The sequence below is a fragment of the Phodopus roborovskii genome, unplaced genomic scaffold, assembly GCF_943737965.1.
Source record: "Phodopus roborovskii unplaced genomic scaffold, PHOROB, whole genome shotgun sequence".
In the NCBI taxonomy this organism is placed as follows: domain Eukaryota; kingdom Metazoa; phylum Chordata; class Mammalia; order Rodentia; family Cricetidae; genus Phodopus; species Phodopus roborovskii.
Genome location: NW_026126484.1, coordinates 1,514,025 through 1,526,735, shown reverse-complemented (window position 1 = coordinate 1,526,735; position 12,711 = coordinate 1,514,025). Strand labels below are relative to the sequence as shown.

The 12,711-nt window shown below is 43.0% G+C and overlaps 1 pseudogene; it reads left to right on the top strand.

Annotated features, from left to right (window-relative positions):
- The first annotated feature begins 2,665 nt into the window (after window positions 1–2,665).
- On the top strand, window positions 2,666–4,319 carry LOC127229579 (alpha-aminoadipic semialdehyde dehydrogenase-like; annotated as a pseudogene).
- The last annotated feature ends 8,392 nt before the right edge of the window (window positions 4,320–12,711 follow it).

Genomic DNA, 12,711 nt, shown 5'->3' with positions numbered 1-12,711 from the left:
CCCAATTAAATATTTTCCTTTATAAGAGTTGCCAGGACCATGGTGTCTCTTCACAGCAATAGAAATCCTAAGACCTAAGCCCTGGTTAGGTGACCTTGTGAGTTTCCCCTCTCCCTTCTAATCCTATTGCAATAATGACAAACAGTAATAGTGCTATGAGGAGACCTGATTGACATGCTTGTCTTTGGAGATCATGTGTGTGTGTGTGTGTGTGTGTGTGTGTGTGTGTATCTTTCCTGAGTAGCTATAGGCAGCATGATCACATAGTAATTATACAGCTACCATATCATGAGACACCCCAGAAGAATTCAGAATTTCTTTGAAGAATTGATCAAGTTGCAAAGTGTATTGGAATTAAAGTGGCTGTTTCTTGTTGTAGATTCTTTCTGTAGCTTATTCCTTTCAGCAATAAACTTAGGATTTACTTCCCACTGTTGAGCACAATCTGATCATTTACTGGGAACAATTTCTCCCATGCAGTTGGAGTTTACTGATGACATTTCTTAGCTATGTGTAAGACCTTTTCCCCACTATCAGGTCCTTGTTCCCCTCTCCAGTGTAATTGCAGAGATCTGCCTTCCTACAATTATCCTTATTGACAGGCATTTGGTCAGTGTTTAGGATCAAAGTAAATCATTCCATCTAAGACATTCCCAGATATCCAAGGACATAGAATTACTGCACACCCAAAGCTGTTGATTCATAACTGCCTAGATGAATAGAAAAAAAATAAAGCATACCTAGGTTTTACCTCACTGGCAGATAGAAAAACAATAACCTAAACTATCCCTGCACTACAAGATTCTCAAACTTCTCATTCCAATTTATTACCTGAATTTCTAGCTCAGAAATTTACTGCTTATGTTTCCCCTGAGAAGATAATGACAAAGCTGAGTCTGGCTTATCTCTTTAGGACATATAAGGTCACCTCTGATCACTAGACATGGTCTGTGTTTTGGGATTCTTTTAAATTAAATGAATAATGGTAATGCTCCCCTTAGCACAGAGTTAAGGAAACAGGCCCAACAGAGTAAAACTCTTAATAATCTAGATGTGGCACAGACTGATGGACCATACCCAATTACAAGGTCACACACTATTCTCATTATCTGTTACACACATAAGTTCCTAAACACAGAGACATAAAACAACCCTTCGTTTTGCATTGTGTTGTATTATCTGAGCTCAACTGTGTGATTCTTGGATCCTATTAGAATTAACTAGAGACCTGAATGATATGTCCTGGGAACTGGGCCAGTCTTAGAGAGCCAGAAATGGATTGTGTCTGGTTTGGAAGGTCAAAGGTGGGATTCAGTCAGCACCAGGTTCCCCTGCAGGCATAGCTGAGAGGTCAGGTAAGCAGGACCCTTTCCTTTTTCCTGTTACCTCAGATTCGGATCGGTCTCTGAAACAGCCAGACTTCATACACAAAAGTATGGACAGCAAGGCAGAAGTCTCTACTTCTCTTAAGGATGGGGCCTCGCACAAACCCAGGAATACACCCACAGGCCTGCCTAGACCCAGAGAAAGGGCAAGTTCTTAATAGGAACATACACGGCGACAGATTCTATCCTTTACCAAAGCTAACCAGGTTCCTCTGAGACCTCCTCTCACACCTCCATCTTGACCTAAAGGCTTAAGCCAATGGTAGCATAGATTCTGACAGTTCAAGCCTGCATCCTCAGGGTGCCTTTAACTAACTCTGCTAAGTATCTGGGGAGAATCAAGGCTGCCTGGAGAACTTATTTTGTTTCAGCTATACCTAAAGTCATGTCTCTTGTCTCCCAGTGTCTTCAGGAGGGGATGGAGACTTTGGAAAGTGCCAATTAGCATAGCAGATGGCTCCACTTGGTCTGGACACCTGTCCTTAGGTAATTTCTCACTTTTCTGGCTCTGTAAACCCTCATTTTAATCCTGAGTTCCCTTATTCTCTTTTTAAAATGCACTAGTACAAGGCTAGAGATGTAGTCAGTGGCAGAGCACTTACCAAGCAAGCGCAAGGCCATTGGTTCCATCCTGAGCAAATAATAAAAGTTAAATCTTGGATATATATCTTGAAGTTGGATTCATTTCATACCAAACCCCTTTCACTACTGAAACAGTATTCCACATACCAAATCTTAAACCACCGGTTGAGAACAAGACTGCTACCACAACTTAAAGTCAAATTTGAAGCAAGCTCTAATTAAATCCTGGCCAGGTGGATAGGCTCTGGCCAGATCCTTCTCTGGGTTTGCAAAAAATGACTCTGAATCAGGGTTTACAGTGGCTTAAGTACTTCCCATCAGGTCCAATCAGGGGCAAACATACATCCTAATGTATTTTCTGCCTGTGAGCCTCCTGCACACATGTGATCAAGCACATCTGTGCAGATAGATGAGACTTGTTTAGGGGAGGGAAGGCATGTGGCTTGTTATCTCATAAACAATAGCCTCCAGCATTTCAGGGACTATCTGTCCTTGGGCAAGGGGCTTGCAGATCATAAATATTTTTGTTTCATGGATTGCTTAAGGTATAGTGATTAAAATTGTAACTTTGGCTGTCAAACAAAATCTGTCCTGCTCTGATTTTCTTCAACAAGCATGTCTGAAGACTATAGCAGGTGACAGTCACTTTGTAAAGCTCTCTCTTGGGAGTGGGTGTAAAAGAAGAGCACCGTTTCTGGAGTTCCAAGCTCTGTATGTGGCGTCTGGCTCGCACTCTGTGCGAGCATACTGCGAAGAGCATCATGCTTTCCCGCCCTCCGTGCAGGCCTACCGCCTTCATGTCCACTCTGCTGATCCATCATCCCGATTATGCTTGGCTGCAAGAGCTGGGCCTCCGCGAGGAGAACGCTGGGTGTATAATGGAAACTGGCGCGGCGGGGGACAGGTAATTACATCCTATTGTCCTGCTAGGAATGAGCCAATAGCAAGGATCAGTCAGGCCAGTATGGAAGACTATGAAGAAACTATAAAGGAAGCCAAGGAAGCTTGGAAAATGTGGGCAGAGATTCCTGCCCCAAAGCGAGGAGACTGGCCTTGCCTTGTGGGAGAAGATCCGAGTACTGGGAAAGCTGGTGTCTTTGGAGATGGGGAAGATATTAGTGGAAGGAATAGGAGAAGTTCAGGAGTTTGTGGACATTTGTGATTACGCTGCTGGCTTGTCGAGGATGATCGGGGGCCCGTCTTGCCTTCTGAAAGACCTCATTGAACAGTGGAACCCCTTAGGCCTGGTGGGAATCATCACTGCCTTCAATTTCCCGGTGGCCGTGTTTGGCTGGAACAACGCCGTAGCACTGATCACAGGCAATGTCTGCATTTGGAAAGGAGCACCAACAACTTCTCTTGTTACTATAGCTGTCACAAAGATCATAGCCAAGGTTTTGGAGGACAATGACCTGCCTGGTGCCATTTGTTCCATGACTTGTGGTGGAGCAGATATTGGCACAGCAATGGCCAAAGATACACATGTGAACCTGCTGTCCTTCACTGGGAGCACTCAAGCGGGGAGAGGTTTGGGAGAAGCTTGTTAGAGCTTGGAGGAAACAATGCCATTATAGCTTTTGAGGATGCAGACCTCAGCCTGGTTCTGCCATCAGCTCTGTTTGCTGTTGTGGGAACAGCTGGCCAAACTGTTTTTGCATGAAAGTATCCATGAGGAAGTTGGACAGAGACTGAAAGGCGCCTACTCGCAGATCCGCGTTGGCAACCCCTGGGACCAGAATATTCTCTATGGACCACTCCATACCAAACAGGCAGTGAGCATGTTTGTTAGAGCTGTGGAAGAAATAAAGAAACAAGAAGGCACAGTGGTCTATGGGGGCAAGGTTATGGATCATCCTGGCAATTACGTAGAGCCCACAATTGTGACTGGCCTTGCCCATAATGCACCCATTGTACACGAGGAGACTTTTGCCCCAATTCTCTACATCCTCACATTCAAGAAGGAAGAAGATGCTTTTGCGTGGAATAATGAAGTGAAACAAGGACTTTCTAGTAGTATTTTTACCAAGGATTTGGGCAGAATCTTCAGATGGATTGGACCCAAAGTTCAGACTGTGGCATTGTGAATGTCAATATTCCTACCAGCGAGGCTGAGATTGGCAGTGCATTTGGAGGAGAGAAGCACACTGGCGGCGGCAGGGAGTCTGGCAGCGATGCCTGGAAGCAGTACATGCGAAGGTCCACATGTACCATCAACTACAGCACGGACCTTCCTCTGGCTCAAGGTATCAAGTCTGAGTGATGATGCTTTATTCGGCATCACTCAGCCATTCCTGCAGCTACCCTGAAGAAGCCCAAGGAAACTTTAATTTTCCCTGATCATTTTGTGTACAACAGTGTGTGATGTGATCCCCAAACCTGACTAAATCAGGATACTAATTTTTCAAAAATTCAAATTAAATATTCTCAACCTAAAAAAAAAAAAAAATGAGCACGGGTCCATGCAGAATGACTTCCACCCCTTCCAGCAGGCCACAACCTCTGCTTGACAGCTCAGTAATCCAAGTCTACATGAGCCATTCACTTCACCACACGGGCATCTCAAGTCACAGCATGAAGCAGCGGAACACAGCAAGTGCAGTAAAGACGTCCATGCAGAAGGGGACCTCCTGCAGCTGGAGGGCACACACCAAGCCACACTTTCTTCTTTCTCGAGTGATCAGGCTGCAGGCTACCTTCCTGCTCCACAAGCAGCTGATTTGGAGAATGTGAATTCAGCCAAGTGTCACCAGGGCTGTCCTTCTCCAGCCCTGGGCTGGCCAGGCACAAGTCTTTAAGGAAATGAAGTTTGTCATTCTGATACAAAAAAAAATGTGACAGACCTTGAGGAAATTATGTAACTTTGGACTTTACACCCTTGAGGCGCTGCCCCCTGGCTTCCTCTTTTTTCTCTGCACAGACCTGCCACTGCCTCTGGAGACCCCTCTTCATGCTTAGCCTTCACTGCCTCCAAAGCTGACCTTAGCTTGGTATTGACACTAAGCTTTAGTACTGAAGTCCAAATTTACTGCCTCAAATGCTTTTCTTTTACGTAATATTCTCATTAACAACTAAAAAACCTTTTCCCTTCTCTGCTGACTGCAATATCTAAAATATAGTCTTTATTTTGCTTCATTTCACTCATTTTCCTGGGTATTCTGGAAGCACATACAGTACATGCTTTGCCACAATTGTGCCAAATACCCTGCCATCCAGGAACCCAGGTACCCTGGGAGACACATGAACATGTGGGTCAGTGCACACGTGCGCGCGCACGCACACACACACACATACATAGATGCCAAAGCATCTGGAGAACACTGACACTAGAGCAAGATATGCTTGACAAAGGGCAGGGAGCCTCTCTAAGAAGAGTGGCCTTGAATGGAAAGGAGCAAGCTGTAATACCAAGAGAGGGCTATTATGGGCAAGTGGTGGCATATGTAAAGGTGGTGGGGCATTGGCTATTTGGTCATATCTTAGGGTGCCAAACAGAATTCAGTATGATCAGAATACAATGCACAAGAGATCTCTGATTAGAAACATGAGTGAAGACACAAACAGGCTCCAGATGATACAGATCTATCTGGGAGGCCATCTAAAACCTTTACTCTTGATGTGATGGGGACCAGGGAGATTTGAGGTCTTACAATAGAGTAGTATGACATGTCCTTTAAGCTGAGATGCCCATGTTTTCTTTCATTTTTTTCATCTTCATTACTTTGTGCTGCATACTGACTTCCCCAAATCTATGAATGTATCTCTACCCACAATTCCCCCAACTTTTCCTCCCAGTGGAAACACTTGGGCAATGCTCAGCTGAGGGCTTGATTTCTGCAATTTGACCACCTGTTCTCTGCTACACACCATGCAAAGCAGTTTCATGGCCCTTTTACCATGTCTCTTCTCTAACTCCAATCACAAGGACTTCTTGTAAGGCCAGGGTTGCAGTCTGTGACAACTGGTCCAAGCTCGCATGAGCGTTTGGGCAGATGGAATGAAATAGTCACTTTCCACTGGAGTGCAAACATGTCTCCATGGCTCCAAGAGGCAGAGGCCTCTTGACCATCACTACTTTGGCCAAGTAATTTAAGGAACCCACACAACTGCAGGGTTCTATGTCATCTACCTGAAACACAAAGCATTTTGCAGCACTCTGGTTGTCTTTAATTTCCAGCTTCCTCTATGATCATATCATCAGGACGTATGTAGCTAATCTGTTGCAAACCCCAAGACAGGAGCCTACTTACACACATTTCCTACCCCAGTGACTCTCAACCGCTGAGCCTCAACTGAAGTTTTCAACTGGGCTTTTGACAGTTTCATTTCTGTGAACAACCCAGGATGTGGGTTAAAGTACTTCCAGGGAGCATCTATATCTGCCCATCAAAAAAAAATCAATATGAAAAATAGGCAGAACTATGTTTCTATTCATCTTCATAAAACTTGCAGTAAAAGATAAAAAAAATTATAATACAGAAAAAATTCCACATTCACTTACATAATGGTTTATAAGGCGCAGGTAAGTAGCAAACCTCATTTTTTAAAGACTGGGCACCTCGTCATCTCTCCAACACCTGCACAGAACATCACAAATCCATCAGACTCCTGTTAGCATTGCCCTTTTGCCACTGCACCTCCCAGCACCACCCATGTCTGTCTAGCCAACAGCACCCCAATGTATCCTCTCCTCTCCTTTCTACCTCAGCTCCTTTCCTTAACCTGGTGTCCAGAAAGCTTCTAATGAATAGAATTGCTCCTCCACAGAGGCAGTTGTTTTTTGTCCTTGTTTTGTTTTTGTTTGTTTTTTTGTTTTTATAAATGACACCCTTTTCTCAAATATATTTCCAGAGAGGTGTGTGTGTGCACTGTGTGTGAGGGGTGTGAGGGTGTACACACACAGAGTAAAGTATCAGGTATCTTTTCCTGCACCTTAGCTTTTGAGGCACAGTCTCTCACTGAAGCTGAAGCTCCTCCCACACCCAGCCCTCACCTTTTAGCTAGGTAGGTTTGCCATCAAGCTCCCAGCATTAGCTGGTTACCTCCACTGTTTCCCAATGTGGGGATCCAGGAATGCATAATTATACCCAGCTTTCATGTAAGTGCTGAGGATTTGAACTCAAGTCCTATTGCTTTCACAGCACTCTTACCCACTTAACTATATCCATAGCTCCCTTGGATGTATATATTTTTTAATTGATCAAAAGCTTCATAAAACCTCCATTCTTAGTAGAAGCATCTCTGTTTCTAAAACTCTAGAATCTCAAAGTGAATGAGAGTATGAGTGATAAATTGGAGGTTAGAAAGGGAGTATCAAGAGCACAAATCTTATTGACTGGTTTGCGGTAGCTGCAGTCTACTTCTACATTCACAAGGTGTGAAGGAGCCCTAGCTCATTCCTGGTAGCTTTTTTTTTTCTGTAAGCCACTAGTATGCCTTGTATCCAGGCACTGGATTGCCCTGGTCTCCACATTTCTACCACTAAGAATACCAACAGCTGACACCCCACAAACTCATGAACAAGAATTAAGCTTGCAAGCATGAAGATTACTTCCACTTACTAAAAACATTTTCTGGGGATTTCTGAATCCCTATTATACATTGTGATTTTGTGCCTGTATTATTAAAACAAAGCTTTTGAAATTTTCAGGGTTAATATGCGAATAAAATATTAAATCCAGCATATCACTGGAGACAGGAAATGCTGATTCGTTGCCAGCTCTACATTCTATAAATGACGAATTTTAATGGATGCATAGCAATTGCACATACTAATGGAATGGTATATGACATTTCAATATGTGTATACAGTGTGTGATGACCACATCCTGGTACTTGACATATATATCTTTGTCATTCTTTGTTTACAGCTCCACATTTATCAAGCATTAAAATTTCATTGTTTTTTTTTTTTAACACAGTCTCTTTCTTATCCCTTCTTTAAATTTGAAACAAAGTTGTTTTACATATCAGTCCCAGTTCTCTTACCCTTCCATCCTCCCCTGTCCCCCACCAAACCCCAGCCCATCCCCTTTCTGCTCCCCAGGGAGGGTGAGGCCTTCCATGGGGAGTCTTCAAAGTCTGTCACATCAGTTGGAGCAGGCACTAGGCCCTCCCCCATGTGTCTAGGCTGAGAAAATATCCCTCTATAGGGGATGGGCTCCCAAAGTCCGTTCCTATACTAGGGATAAATACTTATCCATTACTAGAGGCCCAATAAACCCACATTCAAGGCTAGTGTGTTAGTCCTGTGCTGGTTTCCCAGCTATGAGACTGGGGTGCATGAGCTCCCCCTTGTTCAGGTCATCTGATTCTGTGGATTTCTCCAGCCTGGTCTTGACCCTTTGCTCATCACTCCTCTTTCTCTGTAACTGGATTCTAGGAGTTTGGCTAGTGTTTAGTTGTGAGTGTCTGCTTCTGCTTCCATCAGTTACTAGATGAAGGCTCTAGGATGGCATACAAGGTAGTCACCAATCCCATTATTGTGGAAGGACATTAAAGGTAGCCTCTCCACTATTGCTTAGATTGTTAGTTGGGTTCAATCTTTTAGATCTGTAGGCATTTCCCTAATGCCAGAGTTCTCTTTAAATCTATAATGGCTCCCTCCTGATATCTTTTTTCTTGTTCTCCTCTATTGTTTCCCTGTCTCAATCTTCTTGTTCCCTCATGCCCACCTCTCCCCTACTAGTCTCCCCTTCTCTTTCTCCTAACTCCCTCTCCCCTTCCTCTATGCTCCCAATTTGCTCAGGAGATCTTGTCCCTTTCCCCTTCTCCAGGGGGCCATGTATGACTTTCTTTTGTCCTCCTCATTTCCTAGCTTTTTCTGATGGTATGAATTGCAGACTGGTAATACTTTGCTCTATGTCTAAAATCCATATATGAGTGAGTATATACCCTGTTTGTCTTTTTGTGACTGCGTTACCTCACTTAGGATGGTTTCTTCTAGTTCCATCCATTTGCCTGTGAAATTCAAGATTTCCATTGTTTTTCCCCCCAACTGAGTAGTATTCCAGTGTGTAAAGGTACCACATTTTCTCCACCCATTCTTTGGTTGAAGGGCATTTAGATTGCTTCTAGGTTCTGGCTACTACAAATAATGCTGCTGTGAACAAAGTTGAGCAGATGTCCTTGTTGTATAAATGTACATCTTTTGGGTATATGCCTAAGAGTGGAATTGCTGGATCTTGTGGTAGACTGATCCCCATTTTCCTGAGGAACTGCCATACTGATTTCCAATGTGGCTGTACAAGTTTGTACTCCCACCAGCAATGGAGAAGTGTGCCCCTTTCTCCACATCCTCTCCGGCATAAACTGTCTTTGGTGTTTTGGATTTTAGCCATTCTGACAGAAGTAAGATGGTATCTCAGAATTTTAACAAGTCTCTTAACCCCCATAATCTTGTTACAATATTAGCAGGTAAGTAGCATTTTATTGTTAAATAAAGGGCTTGAAAGTTGACTCTGATTAAGAGCATTTGCTGCCCCAGCAGAAGACCTAAATTTGGTCCCCACCACCCACATCTTCTGGATAACAACCATCTGGAACCCCAGGGGATTCAACATACTCCTCTGGTCTACATGTGGTGCACATACATATGCACATACATATATTCTGGTCTACATGAGGCACACACTCACACACATAAAATATGAGTAAATACGCCTCCATAGTTAAAGAAATTGATGCATAGTCACTAAGCTGTGAAGCCATGATGATGATGTGAGTTTCTCTACCTAATCTCAGGAGATGTTTAGAAAGACCACATGCTTCCGTGTTAGCATTAACTCACCAGTTCCTGAGCACAGCAGACACGGTATACAACAGGATAAGACTAGTACAAGAGCACCCTACATGGGACCTGTGTCTCACCAGTCAGCATGGAGAAGTCTGGAGCCAGACCAAGGAGAGGGTGGTATGAACCTGAGCACAGGGAGAAAGGAGTGTCTTGTAGCAACACAAGCTTCTATGACATGACATCTTTTCTCACTTACTTATTTCTCTACTTCTTTTCTTGATGAATAGCTTGCTGTGAATGAGAGGCAGAGACCAAATGCATGTCAGAAAGGAATCAAAAAAAGGGATTCATACCCCAATGAACCATGCATGGGTGCTGTTTTCAGGACCACAAACCCCTGCCTCCTGCTGCAGAATGAAAGGGTGAGGTTTGCATCTGAGCTCTTGGAGCAGAGAAACAAAGTACTGCAAAGAAAAAAAAATCTCATTCTCAAGAACAGATTTTGAAAAGAAGCAAAATTGGAGTGTCTTACAGTAGGGCTCCTCTGGGGACATTTGCAGTGGTGGGATCCATCAGCTCTTACAAACCACAGGTGGCTTCTAGCCATGTTGAACACATGTATAGGTCATTTGTATGCAGCACCTGATGAACAAAGGGTGCCCTGGTGGGAAATACTGCTACCAGTCTGAGAGCCCCCACTTTTGTGATGGGGACCACTGAAGTTTTGCTAGTGGTGGTGTGCATGTATATGTTGTTTCTGGTTTCAGCTGGCAGCATCACTTACCCATTTCTGTGTTCATTTGAAATTGCACACTAAGAAATCAGCTATCAAGTGTGAAAAGCACTGCCATTTATTGAGTGCCTGCTTTATAGCAGGTACTACCCTCCCATACCTCTCTAGCAGAGGCATGTCACCAGGGAGAGGATAAGGGACTTGCTCACTGCTGTAGAGCTAAATCAATGTCATTTACTGGGCCAATCCAAAGCATGAGTGCACAGGTATTTTCAAAGCTCCCAACCCCTGGAAGGGTTGTGGGTGTAGTTGACCAGATCATGAATAGATGATGAAGCACAAACAACTTGCACCGCCCCTGACCCTGAGGTTTTTCACACATGCTTGCAGCTGTGCATCGAGACCATCTTGAGGCTACACCAAATGCTTTTCTGAAACATTGATTCAGTCTATGGGTCAGGCAGACCTGATCATGTACTCTTGAGGTTTGACTGGCCCAGAAAAATATTCAGTTAATTCTGCCTTTTGTGTTTGTATTTTCCCAAACATTACATATTGCCCTGCAACTGTCATACAGCCATAGAATTCTCTCTAAGCTTGACCTGGGCTACATATGTGACTGCATCTTCACCTGGGTAATAGCCAGAGCTTCAATTTATTATGCATGTACTTCTTGTTTGGCATGATACTTTAGGTTCAACATCACCTGAACCTATGTTGTAACCTTATAAGGTAATCCCTGGGCTGGAGATATGGCTCAGTGGTTAAGAGCACTATCTGCTCTTCCAGAGGGCCTGAGTTCAATTCCCTGAAACAACACATGGTGGCTTACAACCATCTGTAGTGGGTTCTAATACTGTCTTCTGTCCTAAAGGCATAAGATAGAGTATTCATATACATAAAATAAAATAAATAAGATTTTTGAAAATAAAAAAATACCATTACCCATGGTAACTGAGGAAACTGAAGGAAGAAAGTTGACTCACTCACCTAATACATTCCTCATGTAAAGGTAGTTATCACAATCAAACATGAGTCTTTATATTTCAGTCACTTCATCATTCTGTCTAAAGCTTCCTTTGACCACAAGGTCAGGAACCAAAAGCAGAAGCACCTTGGTCAAGCAAAAGATCTGCACAAGGTCTTACTAGCATTCAACAGGCAACACTAATTGTCCCCAGGAGAAGACACAAAAGTGAGAAGCAGACATGTTCCAGTGTGTACAGGGAGAGTGTATGTGGATTGGGGATGGTGGGTATGATCAAAATACACTGAATATATATATGCAAAAATTTAAAGTGCTATTAGACAAAAGAATGCTAACCAATTTAACTAATGTCCATAATTCTTAGTCTGTAGTAAGCTTTTCTCAGAATCAAAGCAGGAAGGGACAATCACATGACTTTTATGACTTTTCACTCTTATTAGCCTCTGAGCTTCTCTGAGTGTTGCATACAACTTTGGTGCAACCTATTTAAAAAACAAAACAAAACAACACATTCAGATTATTTATCTTTTATTTTATTTTAAAGTCCTGTTGTTTTTCAGATTGTCTTCTTCAGAAAAAGGGTGCCAAATTCTCAATGTCAAAGCAGAAAAATCAGTCTCTTAAAAGTGAACAAATCTCCCACAGGTGGGAAACAAATACATCTTGAAAAGCTGAAGGAAAAAGATGCTGCCTGCTCAGGCAAGTAAATACGAGGTAGCTAACTCACATATTCTTGCTTATTAGATTTCAGACTAGTCCTGCTGACAGCCCATTGTTTTCTGAATACCAAATGAAAGGTTTTAAGAAAGCTGGGCCCTGCAAGAAATAGTCTGTCTTTGCTAAAGGAAAGTTATCACTCAACCAGAAAGTTCCCAGACAAAGCAAAGAGTCCATCCTCATACATACAACCACTTAAAAAAGACAGCAAAATAAATTTAAATATAATTCTGCATTACATACTACAACCATAGTTATTTTTCATTACAACTATAACTAATCTTTATTACAACTATAACATCTCTGCTATGTGGGTGCTGCCAATTAGATTGCTGAAGGGCTGTGCACACGTGGTGTGATGTTTTCTTCTTTGATTTTAGTTTTCATTTTGTGTTGCAAGAATGAAAGAGGAAGGACCTCTCTCTTTCAACCCAACAGTGTGCTTCAGGCAAACCTCAAAGTTCATGTGGTTTATGGTCACTGACTTCAGCCAGGGGCCGGAAGTGCTGTTGCTGTCCCTGTGCAACTTGGGTATTTCTTTTTCCTCAAGTCTTTGCTCAGAGGGACTGCCCTT